The sequence below is a fragment of the Triticum dicoccoides genome, chromosome 7A, assembly GCF_002162155.2.
Source record: "Triticum dicoccoides isolate Atlit2015 ecotype Zavitan chromosome 7A, WEW_v2.0, whole genome shotgun sequence".
Taxonomy (NCBI): Eukaryota; Viridiplantae; Streptophyta; class Magnoliopsida; order Poales; family Poaceae; genus Triticum; species Triticum dicoccoides.
In genome coordinates this window covers 392654374-392676534 of record NC_041392.1, presented here as the reverse complement: position 1 = coordinate 392676534, position 22161 = coordinate 392654374, and positions in this window count along the sequence as shown.

Sequence of the window (22161 nt, the reverse complement as noted above, 5' to 3'; positions counted from 1 at the left end):
GTAGGGGTCATTAGTGCTTTATCAGACAAGTGCCCAACTGTTATGTTATATTACATGGTTAGTAAGAAACATCTTCCAGAGAGAATAGTTCCGTTAGGGGTTCCTTTCGCTGGGAGGCATGCCCTAAAGTGCATGTCCGAACTACGTAAAAAGACGCAGAAAAAGCATCTGGGGGCGCATAAAATGAGTAAAAAGATCATCTTTTATCTCACCAACCGAATATTCCCTTAAGAACGCTAGCTTTCGGCTTCACCCAGTCTGAGGTACACATCCGGCTGACCCGGCAGTAACAATCGCAGAGGTGCTCCCTTTATCGCCTAGCCGAACAATCGGGAACGTAGGGGTAAGCACAGGAGCCAGCCAACCCAGCTTGGCCAAAACTTAAGTCATATCGATGCATATAATGGTGAAGAAAAAGGTACATGCGGAAGTTTGACGCATGTGTTGGGCGTGAAGCCCGTATAAATAAGCTTCTGTTAAAGAAGCCCCCAGGTTTAATGAGCGCGAGTGGCGCGTCACTAGATGAGCCTTTAAGGGCTATAAAAGAAAAGAGGGGAAGGAGAGAAATGTAAGACAGAAAAATGCAAAAAATGGACAGAGGAAGGAGACGAACACAGAGTCCGGCGCTAGGCATAGAATCTTCGGAGACGGGTGGCGTTCCACGGGTTCGGCTCGAGTCGGTTATCTGATGCATCTCGCAGGCGGTACGCCCCGCCAGTCAGGACTTGGTCGATTATGAATGGACCTTCCCACTTGGGCTTCAGTTTGTCCTTTTTCTTATCCGGCAGGCGTAGAACTAGTTCGCCAACATTGTAATTTTTGGCCCGTACTTCTCTGCTTTGATATCTTCGGGCCTACTGTTGATAAAATGCGGAACGGGCTTTTGCCACGTCACGCTCCTCCTCCAGGGCGTCCAAGTTGTCCTGCCGATCGAGCTCGGCTTCTCTTTCTTCGTACATGTGCACTCTAGGTGAGTCATGAATTATGTCGCAGGGCAGAACTGCCTCTGCGCCGTACACCATAAAAAATGGTGTGTATCCGGTGGTGCGATTTGGCGTGGTCCGCAGCCCCCATAGCACGGAGTCGAGCTCCTCTACCCAGTGCATGTTAGATTCCTTGAGGGACCGCACCAGTCTGGGTTTAATGCCGCTCATGATAAGACCATTTGCACGTTCGACCTGGCCGTTGGTTTGTGGGTGATAGACGGAAGCATAATCGAGCTTGATGCCCATGTTTTTGCACCAGAGTTTTACCTCGTCGGCGGTAAAGTTTGTACCGCTATCGGTTATGATGCTGTGGGGGACGCCATAACGGTGTACAACCCCGGATATGAAGTCTATCACAGGTCCAGATTCGGCCAGTTTAACAGGCTTGGCTTCTATCCATTTGGTGAATTTATCCACCATGACCAGTAAGTATTTTTTCCTATCGGTCCCACCTTTAAGGGGTCCGACCATGTCAAGCCCTCAGACCGCAAAAGGCCAGGTGATGGGTATAGTTTGGAGTGCGGTGGGTGGCATGTGGCTTTGGTTGGCAAAAAGTTGGCAACCAGTGCATCGTTGGACTAGGTCCTGAGCGTCTGCCCGGGCCGTCGGCCAATAAAAGCCTGTACGGAAAGCCTTGCTAACGAGGGACCGAGCAGCGGCATGGTGATCACCAAGTCCGGCATGAATTTCAGCCAGAAGGTTCCGCCCTTCCTCTTCGAAGATGCACCTTTGAAGGACTCCGGTAGTGCTTTTATTATAAAGCTCTCCCTCATGGACTCTATAGGCTTTAGATCGCCGCACTATGCAGCGGGCCTCGTTTTGGTCCTCCGGGAGTTCCTGCCTAGTAAGGTAGGCTAGGAATGGTTCTGTCCATGGGGCGATAACCGCCATTATTACGTGGGCTGAAGGTGTAATTTCATTGGCAGAGCCTCCAATTGTGTCAGATTGTTCGGCGTCGAGTGGTGCGGCTGGGTCCGGGCTGTTATTTGCGGGTTCCCCCTCCCAAGCTACAGATGGCTTGAACAATCTTTCCAAAAAGATGTTGGGGGGACTGCATCGCGTTTTGCTCTGATGCGTGCCAAGACGTCCGCTGCTTGATTGTTTTCTACCAGATACAATGAAGCCCAAGAGCTTTCCGGCTGGAACGCTGAAGACGCATTTTTCCGGGTTGAGCTTGATGTCATATTTTTAGAGGTTATCGAATGTAAGCCTCAAGTCGTCTACTAGAGATTCGACATGTCTTGATTTGACGACCACATCATCAACATACGCCTCCATTGTTTTGCCGATCTGATTTGCCAGACATGTCTGGATCATGCGCTGATATGTTGCGCCAGCGTTTTTCAGCCCGAAGGGCATTGTGTTGAAGCAGAATGGGCCGTATGGTGTGATGAATGTTGTTGCGGCTTGGTCTGATTCTTCCATCTTGATTTGATGGTATCCAGAGTATGCGTCGAGGAAACACAACGAGTCGTGTCCTGCGGTGGCATCGATAATTTGATCGATACGGGGGAGGGGGAAGGGATCCTTTGGGCAAGCCTTGTTGAGGTCTTTAAAATCGACACACAGGCGCTAGGATTTGTCCTTCTTTGGTACCATCACCAAGTTTGCTAGCCAGTCCGGATGTTTTATGTCTCTAATGAATCCGGCCTCCAATAGCTTGGCTAGCTCCTCTCCCATAGCCTGTCTCTTGGGTTCGGAAAAACGCCGAAGGGCTTGTTTGACAGGTTTGAATCCTTTTAGGATATTTAAGCTGTGTTCGGCCAGCCTGCATGGGATCCCTGGCATGTCTGAAGGGTGCCAGGAGAAAATGTCCCAGTTCTCTCGTAGGAACTCTCGCAGTGCGGCGTCTACATCAGGGTTCAGTCGTGCCCCGATGGAAGCTGTTTTATTGGGGTCCGTTGGATGGACCTGGAATTTGACTATTTCGTCAGCTGGCTTGAAGGATGTGGATTTGGATCTCTTATCGAGTATCACATCATCCCTGTTAACCGTGGAGCGCAGCGCAGTCAGTTCCTCGGCCGCTAAGGCTTCGGATAGTGCCTCAAGGGCTAATGCGGCCGTCTTGTTTTTGGCGCGGAGTGCTACGTCCGGATCACTAGCTAGAGTGATAATTCCGTTTGGCCCGGGCATCTTAAGCTTCATGTACCCGTAATGGGGTATTGCTTGGAAGATTGAGAATGCTTCCCGTCCCAGTAAAGCGTGATATCCGCTTTTGAACGGGGCCACCTGAAACATGACTTCTTCGGACCTGTAATTATCTGGCGTGCCGAACACCACATCTAGTGTGTTTTTTCCTGTGTAGCGCGCTTCCCGACTGGGGATTATTCCTCTAAAGGTTGTGTTGCTTCGCTCGGTGCGGTTCCAGTCTATTTCCATTTTTTGAAGGGTTTCCTCATAAATGAGGTTCAGTCCGCTGCCTCCATCCATGAGCACCTTGGTGAGGCGAAAGCCGTCCACTATGGGAGTGAGGGCCAATGCGGCTGGTGCTCGGGCTGTTCGGAATCTAGGTTCATCACTTGCGTTGAAGGTAATAGCAGTGTCGCTCCATGGATTTATTGTTGCAACTTGATAGACTTCGGCGAGGCTGCGGAGTGTTCTTTTTCACATACTGTTTGATGCGAAAGTCTCAAAGACTGTGAGAATGGTACTGGTGTCCTCGGGCTGGCTTTCTGTGGCCTCCAGAATTAAGAGGTCCTCGCCAATTTTGGCCACCTGCCGGAGTATCCAACATGCTCTAAGGCTGTGAGTTGGTGTGGCGTCCTCTGTACTATGGATTCTACAGGGTCCATCAAGCCACCTTTCCAGTACGGTTCCATGCCCTGTAGAGGGTTTTGGCTTTTTGGTGTTTATCCCGGGTGTCCTATGAGGATGCACCCTCTTAGTTCGGACGGGATTACTATTCAAGGCCGGATTATCCCAAAATTTTATTTCTGTTTTCCAGGCGCTTTCCATCGCACAGCATTTTTGTACTATGGACGCCAAGTCAGCGAAGCGTGTAATATCACGACGACTTACGGCGTTAAGGATTCCCTCGTCCGAGCAATTACTGCAGAAAATTGAGATTGCATCTCCCTCGCGGCAATCCTTTATCCTGTTCATAACCAGGAGGAATCTGCCCAGTAATGATGTACTGTTTCCTCGGGCCTCTGCCTGATTTGGGAGAGATCGCTTATGTTCGGGTGGGTGGGTGTCGTTGAATCTGAAACCTCACCCAATCCAAGATTCGGAGGCCGAAGAGTTTCCGAACTCTGAAGTTCGGATTCTTGGATGTTGTCCAACGAATCTAGCCCGTTGTCTGATCCTAAGCTTAGGTCTTGAGTTACATTCTCCTCTCCGCGGGTATCCGGCTTGGAGGAGTCGGGAATTCAGACGTAGCTAGTCCTTAAAATAGATGAAGGGTCGCCGCATTGCGCCTCTACCACGGCAACGTGGTGGGTGACTTGGGGAGAGTTAATTTCTCTTAGATCGGGTTTAAGCCCAACCTGGTCGTAATCCGTAGCGACCCCCAGGGCGGCGATGCGATCCAAGAGCTCGTTTACGGAAGAGAGCTCCATTGGATCTAGCTGCTCGACGAGCTCCGAGCCGATGTGTAGGTTGCTTTTGATGACCCGAGAGGTCACCGTCGACGCAACAGCCGAACAGGCGGTCATGAGGAAACCACCTAGCCGGAGAGTTTGGCCGACAGCCAAGGCTCCCTTAGCAATGGTGCCGTCTTTAAAGACGGGAGGAGGCATCCTACCTGATTGCGATGGCACAGAGGAACCCTCAATGAAAGCACCAATGTCGGTGTCAAAACCGGCGGATCTCGGGTAGGGGGTCCCGAACTGTGCGTCTAGGCCGGATGGTAACAGGAGGCATGGAACACGATGTTTTACCCAGGTTCGGGCCCTCTTGATGGAGGTAAAACCCTACGTCCTGCTTGATTAATATTAATGATATGGGTAGTACAAGAGTAGATCTACCACGAGATCAAGGAGGCTAAACCCTAGAAGCTAGCCTATGGTATGATTGTTGTATATGGAGTTGATGTCCTATGGACTACCACCCTCCGGTTTATATAGACACCGGATAGGGTTAGGGTTACACAGAGTCGGTTACAATGGTAGGAGATCTCGAATATCCGCATCGCCAAGCTTGCCTTCCACGCCAAGGAAAGTCCCATCCGGACACGGGACGAAGTCTTCAATCTTGCATCTTCATAGTCCAGGAGTCCGGCTGAAGGTATAGTCCGGCTACCCGAACACCCCCTAATCCAGGACTCCCTCAGCTACCGTCAATCAAAGCAAGATAAGATGCATAAAAGATAAACATCACATGCAATCAAAATGTGTGACATGATATGGCCATCATCATCTTGTGTCTTTGATCTCCATCTCCAAAGCATTGTCATGATTTCCATCGTCACCGGCATGACACCATGATCTCCATCATCTTGATCTATATCAATGTGTCATCACATGGTCGTCTCGCCAACTATTGCTCTTGCAACTATTGCTATCGCATAGCGATAAAGTAAATCAATTATTTGGCGCTTGCATCTTATGCAATAAAGAGACAACCATAAGGCTTCTGCCAGTTGCCGATAACTTCAACAAAACATGATCATCTTATACAACAACCTATATCTCATCACGTCTTGACCATATCACATCACAACATGCCCTGCAAAAACAAGTTAGACGTCCTCTACTTTGTTGTTGCAAGTTTACGTGGCTGCTATGGGCTTAGCAAGAACCGTTCTTACCTACGCATCAAAACCACAACGATAGTTTGTCAAGTTGGTGTTGTTTTAACCTTCGCAAGGACTGGGCGTAGCCACACTCGGTTCAACTAAAGTTGGAGAAACTGACACCCGCTAGTCACCTGTGTGCATAGCATGGCGGTAAAACCAGTCTCGCGTAAGTGTACGCGTAATGTCGGTCCGGACCGCTTCAACCAACAATACCGCCGAACCAAAGTATGACATGTTGGTAAGCAGTATGACTTATATCGCCCATAACTCACTTGTGTTCTACTCGTGCATATGACATCTACGCATAAAACCAGGCTCTGATACCACTGTTGGGGAACGTAGTAATTTCAAAAAAAAATCCTACGCACACGCAAGATCATGGTGATGCACACGCAATTGTTGTGTCTTTGGGGTCTTTGGGGTGCATATGAGATCAATTGTTGTGTCTTTGGGGTGCCCCTGCCCCCGTATATAAAGGAGTGGAGGAGGGGGAGGGCCGGCCCTCTCTATGGCGCGCCCTAGGGGAGTCCTACTCCCACCGGGAGTAGGATTCCCCCTTTCCTAGTAGAACTAGGAGCCCTTCCAAGTAGTAGGAGTAGGAGGGAAGGAAAGGGAAGGGAAAAGGAGAAGGAAGGAAGGAAGGGGGCGCCCCCCTTCCCTAGTCCAATTCGGACCAGCCCATGGGGAGGGGTGCGGACACCCTTTGAGGCCTTTCTCTCCTTTCCCGTATGGCCCATTAAGGCCCAATATGAATTCCCGTAACTCCCTGATACTTCCGAAAATACCCGAATCACTCGGAACCTTTCCGATGTCCGAATATAGTCATCCAATATATCGATCTTTACGTCTCGACCATTTCGAGACTCCTCGTCATGTCCCCGATATCATCCGGGACTCCGAACTCCTTTGGTACATCAAAACACATAAACTCATAATATAACCGTCATCGAACTTTAAGCGTGCGGACCCTATGGGTTCGAGAATTATGTAGACATGACCGAGACACGTCTCCGGTCAATAACCAATAGCGGAACCTGGATGCTCATATTGGCTCCTACATATTCTATGAAGATCTTTATCGGTCAAACCGCATAACAACATACGTTGTTCCCTTTGTCATCGGTATGTTACTTGTCCGAGATTCGATCGTCGGCATCTCAATACCTAGTTCAATCTCGTTACCGGCAAGTCTCTTTACTCGTTCTGTAACACATCATCCCGCAACTAACTCATTAGTTGCAATGCTTGCAAGGCTTATAGTGATGTGCATTATCGAGCGGGCCTAGAGATAACTCTCCGACAATCGGAGTGACAAATCCTAATCTTGAAATACGCCAACCCAACAAGTACCTTCGGATACACCTGTAGAGCACCTATATAATCACTCAGTTACGTTGTAAAGTTTGGTATCACACAAAGTGTTCCTCTGGTAAACGTGAGTTGCATAATCTCATAGTCATAGGAACATGTATAAGTCATGAAGAAAGCAATAGCAACAAACTAAACGATCAAGTGCTATGCTAACGAAATGGGTCAAGTCAATCACATCATTCTCTAATGATGTGACCCCGTTAATCAAATGACAACTCATGTCTATGGCTAGGAAACTTAACCATCTTTGATTCAATGAGCTAGTCAAATAGAGGCATACTAGTGACATAATGTTTGTCTATGTATTCACACATGTATTATGTTTCCGGTTAATACAATTCTAGCATGAATAATAAACATTTATCATGATATAAGGAAATAAATAATAACTTTATTATTGCATCTAGGGCATATTTCCTTCAGCACCGGCAAGTGAACGATGAAGAGGAACAAGTCTTTTGCGATGAAGATTCAAGTCCCGCTCTTATTGTCTCCAAGGTCTTGACTCTCCAACATCACCAAGACGAAGACCAAAGATGCCACATATTCCACACCAAGGCCGGCATCAATGGAAGATCCGTCAAGGTCATCATCGACGGGGGGAGTTGTCATAATCTTGCAAGTGAAGAACTTTGCTCCAAGCTCCAATTGCCCAAGACGAAGCACCCATATCCATACAAAGTGCAATGGCTTAGCGACTCCAGCACTATCCAAGTTGAGCATCGAGTACAAATCTCCTTCAAAATTGGTGCCTATGAAGACACTTTGGAGTGTGACATCGTTTCAATGACCGTTTGCCACCTTCTCCTTGGACGCCCATGGAAATTTGATAGAGGAGTCATCCACAACGACTAAACGAACCACTACATCTTGAAGATGAAGGGAAAGGAGTACGTACTTCGTCCCATGTCTCCAAGCCAAGTGATCGCCGACAAGAAAGCCACCCATCGTGGAGAGAATAGTGAGAGAGCGAGCCACCAAAAAGAGAGTGAGCGCCACAAGCCCAAATTGAGCGCTTCCACGATGAGCGAAAAGAAGAACTTAGTCCTATTTGCCACCAAAAGTGAGATAAGAGGAGTGTGTGAGAACCCATCTAGTGTCCTACACTACGTCCTTTTGTGCAAGGACAATGAACCACAAGTTAACACCTCTCACACTCTTCCTCTAGTGTTGTCTTCTCTTTTGCAGGAATTTCAAGATGTTTTCCCCGACGAGCTACCTCCGGGACTACCTCCACTACGAGGCATCGAGCACCGCATCGACCTCATCCCCGGAGCACCTCTTCCGAACAAAGCTCCCTACCGTGTCAACCCCGAAGAAACCAAAGAAATACAAAGGCAAGTAAAGCATCTCATAGACCATGGACATGTGCGTGAAAGTTTGAGGCCTTGTGCCGTCCCGGTCATTCTTGTGCCAAAACGAGACGGTAGCTTTCGTATGTGCTCCGATTGTAGACCTATCAATGCTATCACCATTCGTTATAGGTATCCCATTCCACGCCTTGATGATATGCTTGATGAACTTAGTGGTGCCACATATGCTTGATGAACTTAGTGGTGCCACATATGCTTGATGAACTTAGTGGTGCCACTATCTTTTCAAAAATCGATCTTAAGAGTGGTTACTATCGAATCCGCATACAAGAGGGTGATGAATGGAAAACCGCTTTCAAAACCAAGTTCGGCTTGTATGAGTGGTTAGTCATGCCTATGGGTCTATCGGAAGCATCGAATACTTTTATGCGTCTTATGAATCATGTCTTTCGACCTTACATTGGTGTGTTTGTTGTGGTCTACTTTGATGATATCCTTGTTTTTAGCAAGTCTCTCAAAGAGCATGTCACCCATGTCCGAACCGTTTTACAAACTCTTCGAAAAGAGCATCTCTATGCTAATATGGAGAAATGCCTTTTTGGCGTTGATAAGCTTGTTTTCTTGGGTTTTGTTGTATCTTCTAAGGGTGTTCATGTTGATGATTCCAAGATCAATGCTATTAAGACTTGGCCACAACCAACCAACTTGCAACAAGTGCGTAGCTTTCTTGGCCTTGCGGGTTTCTATCATCGCTTTGTGAAAGATTTTAGCACCATTGCTTCTCCTTTGCATGCTTTGAGCAAGAAGAATGCGCCTTTTGTTTGGGGACCATCCCAAGATACCGCTTTCCATGAGCTTAAGAATTTGCTTACTCATGCTCCCCTGCTTGCATTACCCAACTTTGACAAACCCTTTGAGATTCATTGCAATGCTAGCGGTAATGGCATAGGAGGTGTGTTAACGCAAGAGAAGCGCCCCATAGCTTACTTCAGTGAGAAACCCTCTGGAGCGCAACTCAATTACCCCATGAATGACAAAGAGTTATATGCTTTAGTCCGTGTTTTACATGAATGGGAACACTATCTTCGCCCGCATGAATTCATCATTCATACCGATCATGAAATGCTCAAGTACCTCAGAGGTCAAACCAAGTTGAACAAGTGTCATGCTAAATGGAGTGAATTTATTGAATCTTTTCCTTGTGTCATCAAGTACATTAAGGGTAAGGAAAACATTGTGGCGGATGCCCTTTCCCGAATATGCATGCTTGTTACTCAATTTGAGTTGAATGTCATTGGCTTTGAGCACATAAAAGACTTGTATGAGCATGATCCTACTTTTGCTACTCCTTATGCTAAGTGCTTGATGCATACCCCTTGGGATCGCTATTACATCAAAGACGGATATCTTATGAGAGCTAACAAGCTTTGCATCCCCGAGTCTTCTCTTCGTTTGTTGCTTTTGTAGGAATCTCATGGAGGAGGCTTAAGGGAACATTTTGGACGCGACAAGACTTTTCCCACGCTCTCCAAGAACTACTATTGGCCCAAGATGTTTCGCGATGTCAACCGCTTCACCAACCGATGCTCTACATGTCACAAACCTAAGTCCAAAGCTCAATCCCATGGCCTTTACACGCCTTTACCAATTCCATATCAACCATGGGAAGACATTAGCATGGATTTTGTACTTGGATTGCCTAGGACTCGAAATGGAAAGGATTATGTATTTGTCGTTGTGGACCGTTTCTCTAAAATGGCACATTCCATTCCTTGCAACAAGATAGGCGATGCTTCACATGTTGCCAATCTATTTTGTAGGGAAATATTGCGTCTTCATGGAGTGCCAAAGACGATTGTCTCGGAACGCAACGTCAAGTTCCTAAGCTACTTTTGGAAGACCCTATGCGCCAAGCTCGGAATCAAGCTACTCTTCTCCACGGCTTACCATCCTCAAACCGACGGCCAAACGGAGGTGACCAACTGCATACTCTCCGCTCTACTTCGAGTACTCATCAAGAAGAACATCAAGGAGTGGGAGGAGTGTCTACCTATCGCCGAGTTCGCCTACAACTGAGCAAGACACTCAACAACCGGCAAGTCCCCATTCGAGGTCGTTTACGGATTCAACCCTTTGTCCCCATTGGACATTCTCCCTCTACCACTACAAGAGCGCATCAATATGGACGCAAGCGCACGCGTGAACCATCTCAATAAGGTGCATTAAGATACAAGGCACACCATCGAGCGCCAAGTACAATGACTTGCGACCAAGCTCAACATCAACAAGCACCCTAGGGTATTCAACATTGGAGATCTTGTGTGGCTACACCTTCGCAAGGACCGCTTCCCCCAAGAACGCAAGTCCAAACTTCGACCACGAGCGGATGGACCTTTCAAGGTGCTCGAACGCTACAACAACAACGCCTACAAGATTGACATCCCACGCGACAAGTACTCCGTGAGCGACATCTTCAATGTCAAAGATCTATCGCCCTACCATGGTGATGAGGATTTCGATCCGAGGTTGGATCTTCCCCAAGGGAGGGGAGATGATGCGGAGCATCCTACGGTCATCCCCATGGACCTACCATCGCCTCAACAAGAGCCAAGAGGACCCATGACACGAGCTAGAGCTAGAGCTCTCGAGAACGAGGTGACTTCCTTCCTTAGTGATATTACATATGATCCTCTCGAGACATGGCTACTACCTAAATCCGAGACATTGTGCATGATTAGGTACCAAGAGGACCCTCCCAAAGATGCATGTGAAGGTGTACAAGCCCCAAGTTCATGGATGAAGAGAACCCACGGAAGGAGTCAAGAACACCTCCCAGGACCCGGACATCCGGCCACAACCCCGGACGTCCGGCCCCTGGAGTGTCGTCCACCGCTAGCTACATAGCCTCCGAGCACCTACAGGCCCCGGACATCCGGCCCCGGCCCGGACATCCGGCCCTGCCTGGAAATCCGGCCTCAAGCCCGGATATCCGGACACCACCGAACCAGAGAGCAGCAAGGCCAGCGCCTCAAGCTCGGACATCCGGCCACCCAGCCCGGACATCCGGCCCGACGCCCGGACGTCCGGACTCCCTTGTTTGCGCACAGTGAAGGGTCGAGGCCCGTGTACCCCTTCAACCCCCTAGACTATATATACCCCCCCTCGTCCTACTTTCTAGGGTTAGCATTGGTTTAGCTCATTTTAGAGATAGAGCCTCATACACATCGGATCTACTCCATGAGAGAGACCGCGGCCCCTCTTCGGAGAAGATCCCTTTGGATTCAAGACCTCCTTGCAGAGAAGAACATCAAGACCTCCTCACGGAGAAGACTGGCTACCTTTGTATCGTCCCTAGTTGTCCATGAATCGTGTGATCTCTTATGTACTCGAGGATCTAGCACATTTGTGACTATTTCGTGTTGGTTTAGTGATTCTCTCCTATTTCCCCTTGTGTTTCCCCACGTGTTCTTCGTGTTCTTCGCGGGATCCGCTCCTTTCGTGAAAGATTGACCGATTATGGTTCTACCCTACATCAGGAACCCTAGGGGCCGATCTTTCATGAAAGGAGCGGATCCCATGACGAACACGAAGAAGACGAGGGGAGTCACGAGGGGGAATCACAAGGGGAACACACGAAAAACACTCAAACCAACAAGTATGATCACACATGTGCTAGATCCATGAACACAAAAGGAGATACAAGATCCAAAGTCAACAAGGGACGATACAAAGGGTAACCGGTTCTTCTCCATGAGGAGGTCTTGAATCCACGAGGGGATCTTCTCCACGAGGAGGTCTTGAATCCAAGTGGATCTTCTCCGAAGAGGGGTCGCGGTCTCTCTTGTGGAGTAGATCCGGATGGATGAGCGAAGCTCTATCTCACAAATGAGCTAACACAACGCTAACCCTAGAAAGAGGGAGGAGGAGGAGTATATATAGTCTAGGTGGGCGAAGGGGTACATGGGCCTCGGTCCAGATGCGCTGCACATAGGCAGGGGGCCAAATGTCCGGGTGTCGGGCCGGATGTCCGGGCCTTCCCGAGACGCAGGATGTCCGGGCGCTGGGGTCGGACGTCCGGGCTGGCAGGGTCCAGCTTCTGTGATGGGGCGCTGGGCCGGATGTCCGGTGGCTCGTGACGGGCCGGATGTCCGGGCCTGGGGGCCGGATGTCCGGGCTGACTTGGCCGACTCTGGTGCTCTCTGGATAGAAGGGAGCCGGATTTCCGGGCGTTGGGCCGGATGTACGGGTCATGGCCGGATGTCCGGCTGCTGTAGCAACAGACTCTTCTTCCTTCTCCTTCCTTCGCTCTTGCGCACACTTGGCCTTGGTCCTTGGGCTCTCCATGGTTTCCTCGGGTGTACCTTAGGTCCAATGGCATATGCTCGAGTGTACATGGGGATGATCGTGGGATGCTCCGCATCATCTCCCCTCCCTCGGGAAAGATCCAACCTCGGATCGTGATCCTCATCACCATGTAAACGGTAGTTGTGGATGAACTTGTAGTTGGACGGAGTTGAAGACATTGCGCAATCCAAGTACTCCAAGGTGTCGCCGGAGTGGTATACATGCAAAAAGAGCAAACACAAACAACACTCGAAAAGACAATAGTTAGCGCATACAAAGTGTCCATCATGTAAGAATGAGTCCGTGCGACAAGATTGATCATGACAAGGTGCATGAAGCTTATCCAAAAGATATGGAATGGTATGCAAAGCATTCATGGGAGCAAAAGCATTCATTGTGCACGCAAATGTATTGTGAATATGATCAATGCAACCACGGTGCAAAATGATGTCATAGTGAGACGGTGTATCAAAAGCATGAACATGGTAATTGGTTCTCAATGTGACTATGTGATCATGCAAATGATGGTGGGCAATATGATGATGATGTATGAATATGCCATCAAGGAAGATCACAACAAATTTGCTAAGGAAGTGCACAAGCTCATATATCACGGAAGACAAGGGAATACAAGATGCAATAAGGCAATCATAATGTGAGTCAATCCATGCATAAGATGCAAATTTGTTATGGGTGGTGGTGTACCATAGCTCAATGTCGTGGCACTCCTCAACTTGAAGGTGCATAGGGTCCATCTCCAATGTAGGTCCTCCATCCAATAGATGTATCATGTAGACAACAAGAAAGAGGCAACAATGAAAGAATGACCCATCCAATATGCGTATTTAAGGATGGCTCAAAGGGAATGAGTTCACCTTTATGAGAATGTCGAAAATGTTGGTGTCGCGCATCGTGTACGCCTTCACATGACCAAGTTATCTCATGATGGTACCGCCTTGTGAATCCCTCAAAATGAAAGAACATGACAAACACTCGGAAAAACAAATGAGGTTAGTGCAATTGAAACACCTATCATTCGAGTGGTGAGATACCCAACAAGTGTTTTCATCATTCTTGTCATAAGAAAGGACAAGGTGTGGTATGGTATGAAAGCATAAGATGCAACTACAACTAAAGACAATAGGCTCAATCAAACAAGTATGCATCACATGGAATATGTCCAAGTCTCCATGATCAATAAGCATAGCAAGTTCGCACTCAATACAAGGTGATATGAGGGATGCAACTAATGGAGACAAGAGACAATGATCAAGACAAATCATGTGAGAGGCAAGAGCATATATGTCATCAACCCAAGAAAGCGAGTAATAGTGGAACATGGGTGATGCAACAAAGCAAGAAATCAGGGTGATCAATTCAAGCAAGCTAGTAGTGCAAAAATGCAACGTATTAGAAGGAATCATGGCAAGCATGTCATGTGTGCAAATAGTGGGCATGAATAATGCATAAGACATAGCATAAGTATGGAAGCAAGATATGAGGAAGGTATCATCATTGTATCGGCAAGAGGTCATATGGAAATAGCAATGGAACATCATGGCTTTCCCAACACAACAAGCATCAATAGCATGAGGCACATGATAAACATGGCAATAGCAACAAGGATCTCCACCAAGCATGCAAATACACATAGAAGTAGCATAACGGTGAATCATGGGTAGATGCAAGCAAGGGTCACAATTGCATGGCAAAATCATAGAAATAGGCATAGCATGCAAAGTGAACACAAGGAAATGGGCATAACGTAACAAGTGATATATAGCCCAAAGCTGTGTGAGAGCCAAGTAAAAGAAATGCACAAAGTCGTTATGTGAAGAGAATGGTGGTAAGGATAGTCCACGGGGTCCCAAATCGTCGTTGCTCTCAAGAGCTCGTTTCATCAACTCTTGGGATTGAGAGGTTGACGAGTATACATGAGTACCTACACAAAACAAAGACAATGGGAAAATTGTGTGTGCGTGGTATATGTACACATCATCCATCATGATGCGCACGTGCCTGTGTTGGTTAGCACGAAATATCCAATGCTCAAAAAAATGAGATGTGTGATATAGAAACATGTCATCCATCATGAGAGGTTTGTTATTATGTATAGCATAATGGAGACTCAAATTGTGTAATGCATCATGAGAAATATGTAGAGCATTGTTATTCATGGAATGCATATGGTGCATGCAATTATGGGAATCATGCAAAGTATGGAATGCATCAAAATCTCCTAATATGTATGAGGAAACTATGGGGGTCGCCTAATGAGCATTAATGGAAACATCACTTGGATAATATTGACAACATCCAAAACAAAGCATATTTGGAACAATGTGATCATGGCATGGTATAGTAGATGAATTGCGCAAATCATGTAAAGGAAGCATGTCAATATCATCACATGAAAAACAAAAGCCAATGACCATCATCTCGTCATCTATGCCATAAGTGCAAATATGATTTATTTTAATGGGGCATGCATAGCTACTATGTTGAGATTGAAATGATGCAATATGGGAGATCTCACTCATAGCATATGACAAGTTCAATGGATTGTCAAACATGATGTGACCAAAAGAATTTTCACATGATATCCTATGGAGCATAACATTACAACTAGGCAACTTGACATGCTCGTCATCATATTCATCATAAATAGGTAAGTCATGACATGAGGAAGTCGCACTAGCATGAATCATGGGAATAGTTGTGTCAACATCATGCAAGCAATCATTCGTAAAATAGTCCACTAGTGGGACAATAGAAGCACCATCACCTATGTTACCTTTGGAGCATCGCTCATGTGTTGTAGGTGAGGTGTCAAAGACCAAGTCGTTGTCATATTCATCTTGATGGAACCATGTGGGGGTGCATCATCGTCCACCATGGTCATCGCCGTCTCCATTGGAGGTATGGACTCGTCGAGGATAGGCGTGTCGTCATGTAGGAGACCTAGCACCAAAGAAGAAAACACACTCGGAGTAGAGGTTAGGTCGGTAGAAATCATAGTGGCCTCACATGACGTGTCAACTACCTCACTAAGTGTTGTGGCTCACTCACTCCCTCTTGGATGCTCTCACTCATATGGTTGGTGGAGTCACTCAAATGGCTCTCAACCTCACATAGGATGTGTGGCATGCTCTTAAGTGTGGGGCTAGTGGTGGTCACACTCATCCTCTCATAGGAAATGCTCTCAATGTCACGTATGGTGGAGTCACTCATGTCACTCATGTGGTGGTGACTCTCCTCACATGACAATTGGGGCATCTAGTCATATGTGGGTGTCGGAGAGATGTAGGTGCAAATGTCTACATGCTCAATCATGTCGTGGTCGTAGCCATGGATGAAGGCCGAAGATGGCACATCATCACTCTCCTCCAAGACCAAAGATAAGGTCTCATGTGCAGTCTCGTAGCTTGACTCGGAGTATGAGTCCAATATGGGCGCCGTCTTCATGTTGTTGAAGAGGTTCGTGCTCGTCACCGTGGTCGAAGGGGATGGCCCTTGCTCGACCTTCTTGTTGTCGTCTTCTTGTTGGAAGCCCATATGATGTGGCACCTCGTGGCTCGTCTCCATGACCGAAGGGAAATTCCCATGCTCGGCCATCTTCTTGGAGGGGCTTCCGAAGATGGAAGTGTCGCCCTCGCTCGTAGGTGGTCGCCTCGTTGTTGAAGATGTCGATGTAGGTGAACTCACGGGAAGTAGGCGAAGATGTTGTACGTCCGAAGGTGAAGATGCTTTGATAGCACTTGGCGAAGATGCCGAAGTGGTCGTGGTAGTAGCCATAGCGTCCTCTTGGTGGTGCTTGTCTCGCCGTCTTCTCTTGTGCTCATGAAGTTTGGGCGTAGCTTGATGTCGAGCTTGTTGGGACTTGTAGGTAGGCGCATCTCGAACATCTTCATGTTGATGGTGTCGTTGTCGTACTTGAGCTCGATGGCGTTCATTGTCGCGCACATGTTGCTTGGAGGTGACTTGCTCTTCATGACGATCTGGATCACGGGCGTGATGATGGTCGCCATGGAGATGTGGACATGGACGACTTGCGCTTGCATCATTTTTGCCCTCCGAAGACTTGTGACTTGAACGTCGCCGCCTTGAGGATGATGAAGGGGAAGAACGGTTGATCAACAAGGTCCGAATCTCCTCCACCCTTGCATCTTGCTCCTCCTTTTGTGCAGAAAGCTTGTTGTCGATGTAGTCCCTTTTCCTTGCTTTGGAGTGACGAATGTCGATGGACAGGTTCTCGATGCGCTCTCGCAATCTTGATTGTGCGCCTTTCATTTGTCATTGTAGCTCGAAGATTGACGCTTTGGTGATGTAGTTGTTCACGCCGTCATTATTGTGGAAGACCCGAGATGAAATGCCTTGCCTATCCATCACAGTACTCTAGCAAATATGAGTGGAGAAAGGAGAAGAACTATACCAAATGTACCTTAACCAATGTTGAAGATGGATCAATGATCACTCAATGATGTAACATGGAAATAGCACAATGGTACCAATTCTTGTTGGTTTAAGGCTTATGGTGGAGCTCGGTGAAGATAGTGGCACAAAAATTTGATGCAAAATGTTAGCAAGAGTCAATAATGTTGAAAGAGATTCACAAATTCGCAATTGAAACAAGTAGACCAATAGCAATGAATGGCACACGGAAACGCACACACAGATAGATAAATGGGGTCATGCAACCAAGGAATGAGCTCAAAATGTGGAATCCACAGAAAATGCTCTTGTTGCACAACTCTAGGGAGATGCTAGCACGATTGCTCAATAGGCGGATATGACACTTGTGCACAACCTATAGGAGACAAAAATGCAATGACTTCTATCCCAAGTATGCTATATATGTATGATGTTCCGGTGTTATGATCCAAGATGATCGGATATGACAATCTTATATGCAATGGGGTATGATGCTATGGCACTTGCTTACAAGCTTCTTTGCTCTCTCTTTTTCTTTGCTTAAAAGCTTTTTTTATATGGCCACAATGTGAAATGCACAAACCAACATAGCAATTGGGTATATACGGGAACAATCTTGTGACACAAGGGATGATATGATACCAATATGATATTGTATGTATGCAATATATGGTGTAGATCACTAATGTGCACAAGTAACGTTGCCTGCAATCCTCAAATGGCTAGTCTCGATGGGCAAGTAACGCAAAATGGGCTAGGGGTTATCAATGCGATTGCAAGGGGAATATACAATGGAGGGATACCACGATACCAATATGCTATGGAGGTTACCGTCCGTGGCGATGATGAGTGGCGGTGTTCTTGATGTAGATACCAAGATAATGGAGACTCGTCCCTAAGTAGCCGAAACACCTTAGGAAACGGAAAAGTCGCAAACTCAAAATCTCAAATGTCAAATGTCAAATGGTGGTAGCGGGAATGCGGCAATGGTTGCGGAAGCTCAATGGGATTGCGGAAATGCAATGATGGGTTTTGAGACGCAATGCGAAAGTGGAGGGTAAGGTGGTGGACTATACACAGTGTCAGAGTTGGAAGCATGGTCCCTAAGTAGCCGAAACACCTTAGGAGACACAACTCACAACACTAATAAAATTGGGTTAAGTTGGGGTGGCAGAAGTGTGTGGTGGTCAAGCCTATGCGGAAGTTATGGTGGTGGTGGTGGTTGATGAAGAAGAAACCGTCCCTAAGTAGCCTAAACACCTTAGGAGACTCAAATCACAACTCAAACAACCACTAATTCTATGGGAAACAAATTGGGTTAGGTTGCGAAAGTCGGTGGTGGTTATGCGGATGCAATGGTGGAAGCCCTAGGCAAAGATGCCAAAGTTCCAAAATTTTGATGGAGTGAAATGGTGATGGTAGTATTTTTGTGGGATTGGGGATGTCAATAGCTTCAAAACGAGCTAAAGAACGTCAAAATCCCAGGGGCCGGACATCCGGGGTTGGGGGCCGGATATCCGGGGGCTGATGTCCAGAACCGTGTGGATTTTGTACTCCACGAGCCGGATGTCCGGCTTGGGGCCCGGATATCCGGCCCGATGATTCCAGATCTCGTTTGGGGCGGAAATTGATGATTTCAGAGGCAAAATTTGATGGATTTCGTGGATGGAAAATGGGGAAACTTGGGGGAAAGATAGATCTACTCAAGACACAACGAATCCGTGGATCAAAATCAACAAAACATCATCAAACCAACAAATCACAAAATAAATTTGGGGCTATTTTTGGTGGGGATTTTTCAAATTTAGGACAAAATCAACAAAATTAGGCTAGAAAACAAAGAGGAGAGGCTCCGAAATCATGATCAACATGGCTCATGATACCAAGATGATATCATGAGACAAGTTGGCTCTGATCCAAGATGATGTAGGGTGGGAACCCTAGGGGCCGAACTTTCATGAAAGGAGCGGATCCCGCGAAGAACACAAAGAACATGAGGGGAGTCATGAGGGGGAATCACAAGGGGAACACAAGAGAAACACTCAAACCAATAAGTATGATCACACATGTGCTAGATCCATGAACACAAAATGAGATACAAGATCCAAAGTCAACAAGGGACGATACAAAGGGTAACCGGTTCTTCTCCGTGAGGAGGTCTTGAATCCACGAGGGGATCTTCTCCGCGAGGAGGTCTTGAATCCAAGTGGATCTTCTTCGAAGAGGGGCCGCAGTCTCTCTCATGGAGTAGATCCGGATGGATGAGCGAAGCTCTATCTCACAAATGAGCTAACACAACGCTAACCCTAGAAAGAGGGAAGAGGAGGAGTATATATAGTCTAGGTGGGCGAAGGGGTACATGGGCCTCGGTCCAGATGCGCTACACACAGGTAGGGGGTCGGATGTCCGGGTGTCGGGCCGGATGTCCGGGCCTTCTCGAGACGCCGGATGTCCGAGCGCTGGGGCCGGATGTCCGGGCTGGCAGGGTCCAGTTTCTGTGATGGGGCGTCAGATTTTCCGGGCGCTGGGCCGGATGCCCGGCGGCTCGTGACAGGTCGGATGTCCGGGCTGACTTGGCCGACTCTGGTGCTCTCTGGATAGAAGGGAGCCGGATTTCCGGGCGTTGGGCCGGATGTCCGGGTCATGGCCGGATGTCCGGCTGCTGTAGCAGAAGACTCTTCTTCCTTCTCCTTCCTTCGCTCTCATGCACACTTGGCCTTGGTCCTTGGGCTCTCCATGGTTTCCTCGGGTGTACCTTAGGTCCAATGGCGTATGCTCGAGTGTACATGGGGATGATCGTAGGATGCTCCGCATCAATACATCTTCAATGTATATATAATTTTTTATCGTTTCATGCTGTTATATTATCACTTTTGTATACTTTATATGCCATTTTATATTGTTGTCATGGACTAGCGTATTAAATCAATGCCTAGTGCCAATTCCATTTTTTGCATGTTTTTGGTTTTTCGGTAAATCCATACAAACGAAGTCCAAACACGACAAAACTTTTTGACGATTTTTTATGGACATAAAGAGACCCTGGAAGCTTTGAGAGGAAACCAGAAGATGCACGAGGGAGCCATGAGGCAGGCCACGCCCTAGGGGTAGGGCGCACCTAGGTGCCGTGTGGCCCACTCATGGCTCTGATTGCCCTAATTATTGGCCTATAAATTCCCTAATATTTAGAATCCCAGAGCGAGTCCTGAAAAAAATTCTTTTTCCACCGCAAGCCTTTGTTCTGAAGTGATCACATCTGAAGGCCTCCGCTGGTACTCTGCCAGAGGGGGGAACAACTAGGGAGGCAATCTTCATCAACCTTGGTGCCTTCACGATGATATGTGAGTAGTTCCCACAGGACCTACGGGTCCATAGCAATAGCTAGATCTCTCTCTCTCTCTCCTGTTTGATCTTCAATACAATGATCTCATCTGAGCTCAATCCGATGTAAACTTCTGCAGTGCGTTTGATGTGATCCGATGAATTGTTGGTTTATGATCAGATTATTCACTAAAAGTATTTGAATCTCTTTAAAGTTTCTCTTATGTGTAATTTTATAGCTATCAATGCTTTTTGAACTATGAGTTTTTCTTTGGCCAAGTTAATGATTAGATCTTTAGAGGGAGTGGTAGGTTCAATCTTGTGTGTCCTTACTCTATGACAGGAGGAGTTGCAAGGCACATATTGTATTATTGCTACTAAGGATAAAAAGATGGGGTTCGAACATATTGCTTGGTCTTATTCTGTCTACATTATGTCATCTTGCTTAATGTGTTGCTCCGTTTGTCATGAACTTAATACTTTGAGATGCAAGCTGGGTAGCGGTCTTGTGGTGGAGTAATAGCAGCAGATGCAGTTGGATTATTGTCTACTTGTCGTAGACATAATGCCTATATATTAATTATGCCATGAATGATCATCATAACTATGCACTTTTCTGTCAATTGCCCAACAGTAATTTACTTACCCACCGATACTATTTATGATAGACCCCCGGGTCGATTCACCTCTATATTACAACAAATCTTATAATTCCTCACTATTTACTTTTACTTTTATTTTTCACTTTTATTTATTATATCTACCACTACCGGATTTGATACTTGCAACTGGCAAGAACAAGGGGAGTGACGCCCCCTTGCCTTTGTTGGGTGCAAGCATTTGTTTTGTCTTTGTGCATGTACTGTCAAAGTGGTTTGTGTGTCGTCTCCTTCTAATTCGACAAACATTGGTTCTTAACTGAGAAAAATACTATCTGCTACTATACTACATTATCCTTCCTTTCCACGGAATCCCAACACTATTATAAGTAGCAGTAGACTGCCCGGACGCTGAAGCAATAGCCACATTCAAGCACAACATTCATGATGAATGGCTAGCCAGAGAGCTCGGACAAGAGAAGCCGCGATCAATGTAGGCCCTCATCCACCTCACGACCCGGTTTTGCGCCGGTGAGGACAACTGGTTGGCTTGGAAGAGCAACCCCGGTGGCGATCTAGGCACCTCCAAGGTGCACGACGGTAATGGAAAACCTCAACGCAACAGAAACAACAAATGTCACAATAGAGGCAGTAGTAGTGATGCCGAGGAGATTGCAGTCAACGCAGTTTTTACCAACCGTCATGGCAGTAACAAGAGGAAGCGTTTTCATGGAGGCAAGAACGGTCCAAGTACATTGGACAAAATATTGGATAAACCATGTGCCATCGACGACACTCCAGACAAGCCAGCCATGCACACCAACCATAACTGTTAGGTGATTAAACATGCCAGCAAAATTGTGGCCGATACTCAAGGCAAGGGCCAACCTCGTAATGAGGATAGAGACCAGTCCAACGCCCGCCAAAAATAGTTTCCTCCTGAAGTTAAAGACGTTAACATGATATACGTCATGCACGTGGCATGAAGGAAAGGAAGCGTGCGCTCCACACGAGGTGTACGGCGTGGAGCTAGCTGTGCCGAAATATAACCATTGGTCGGA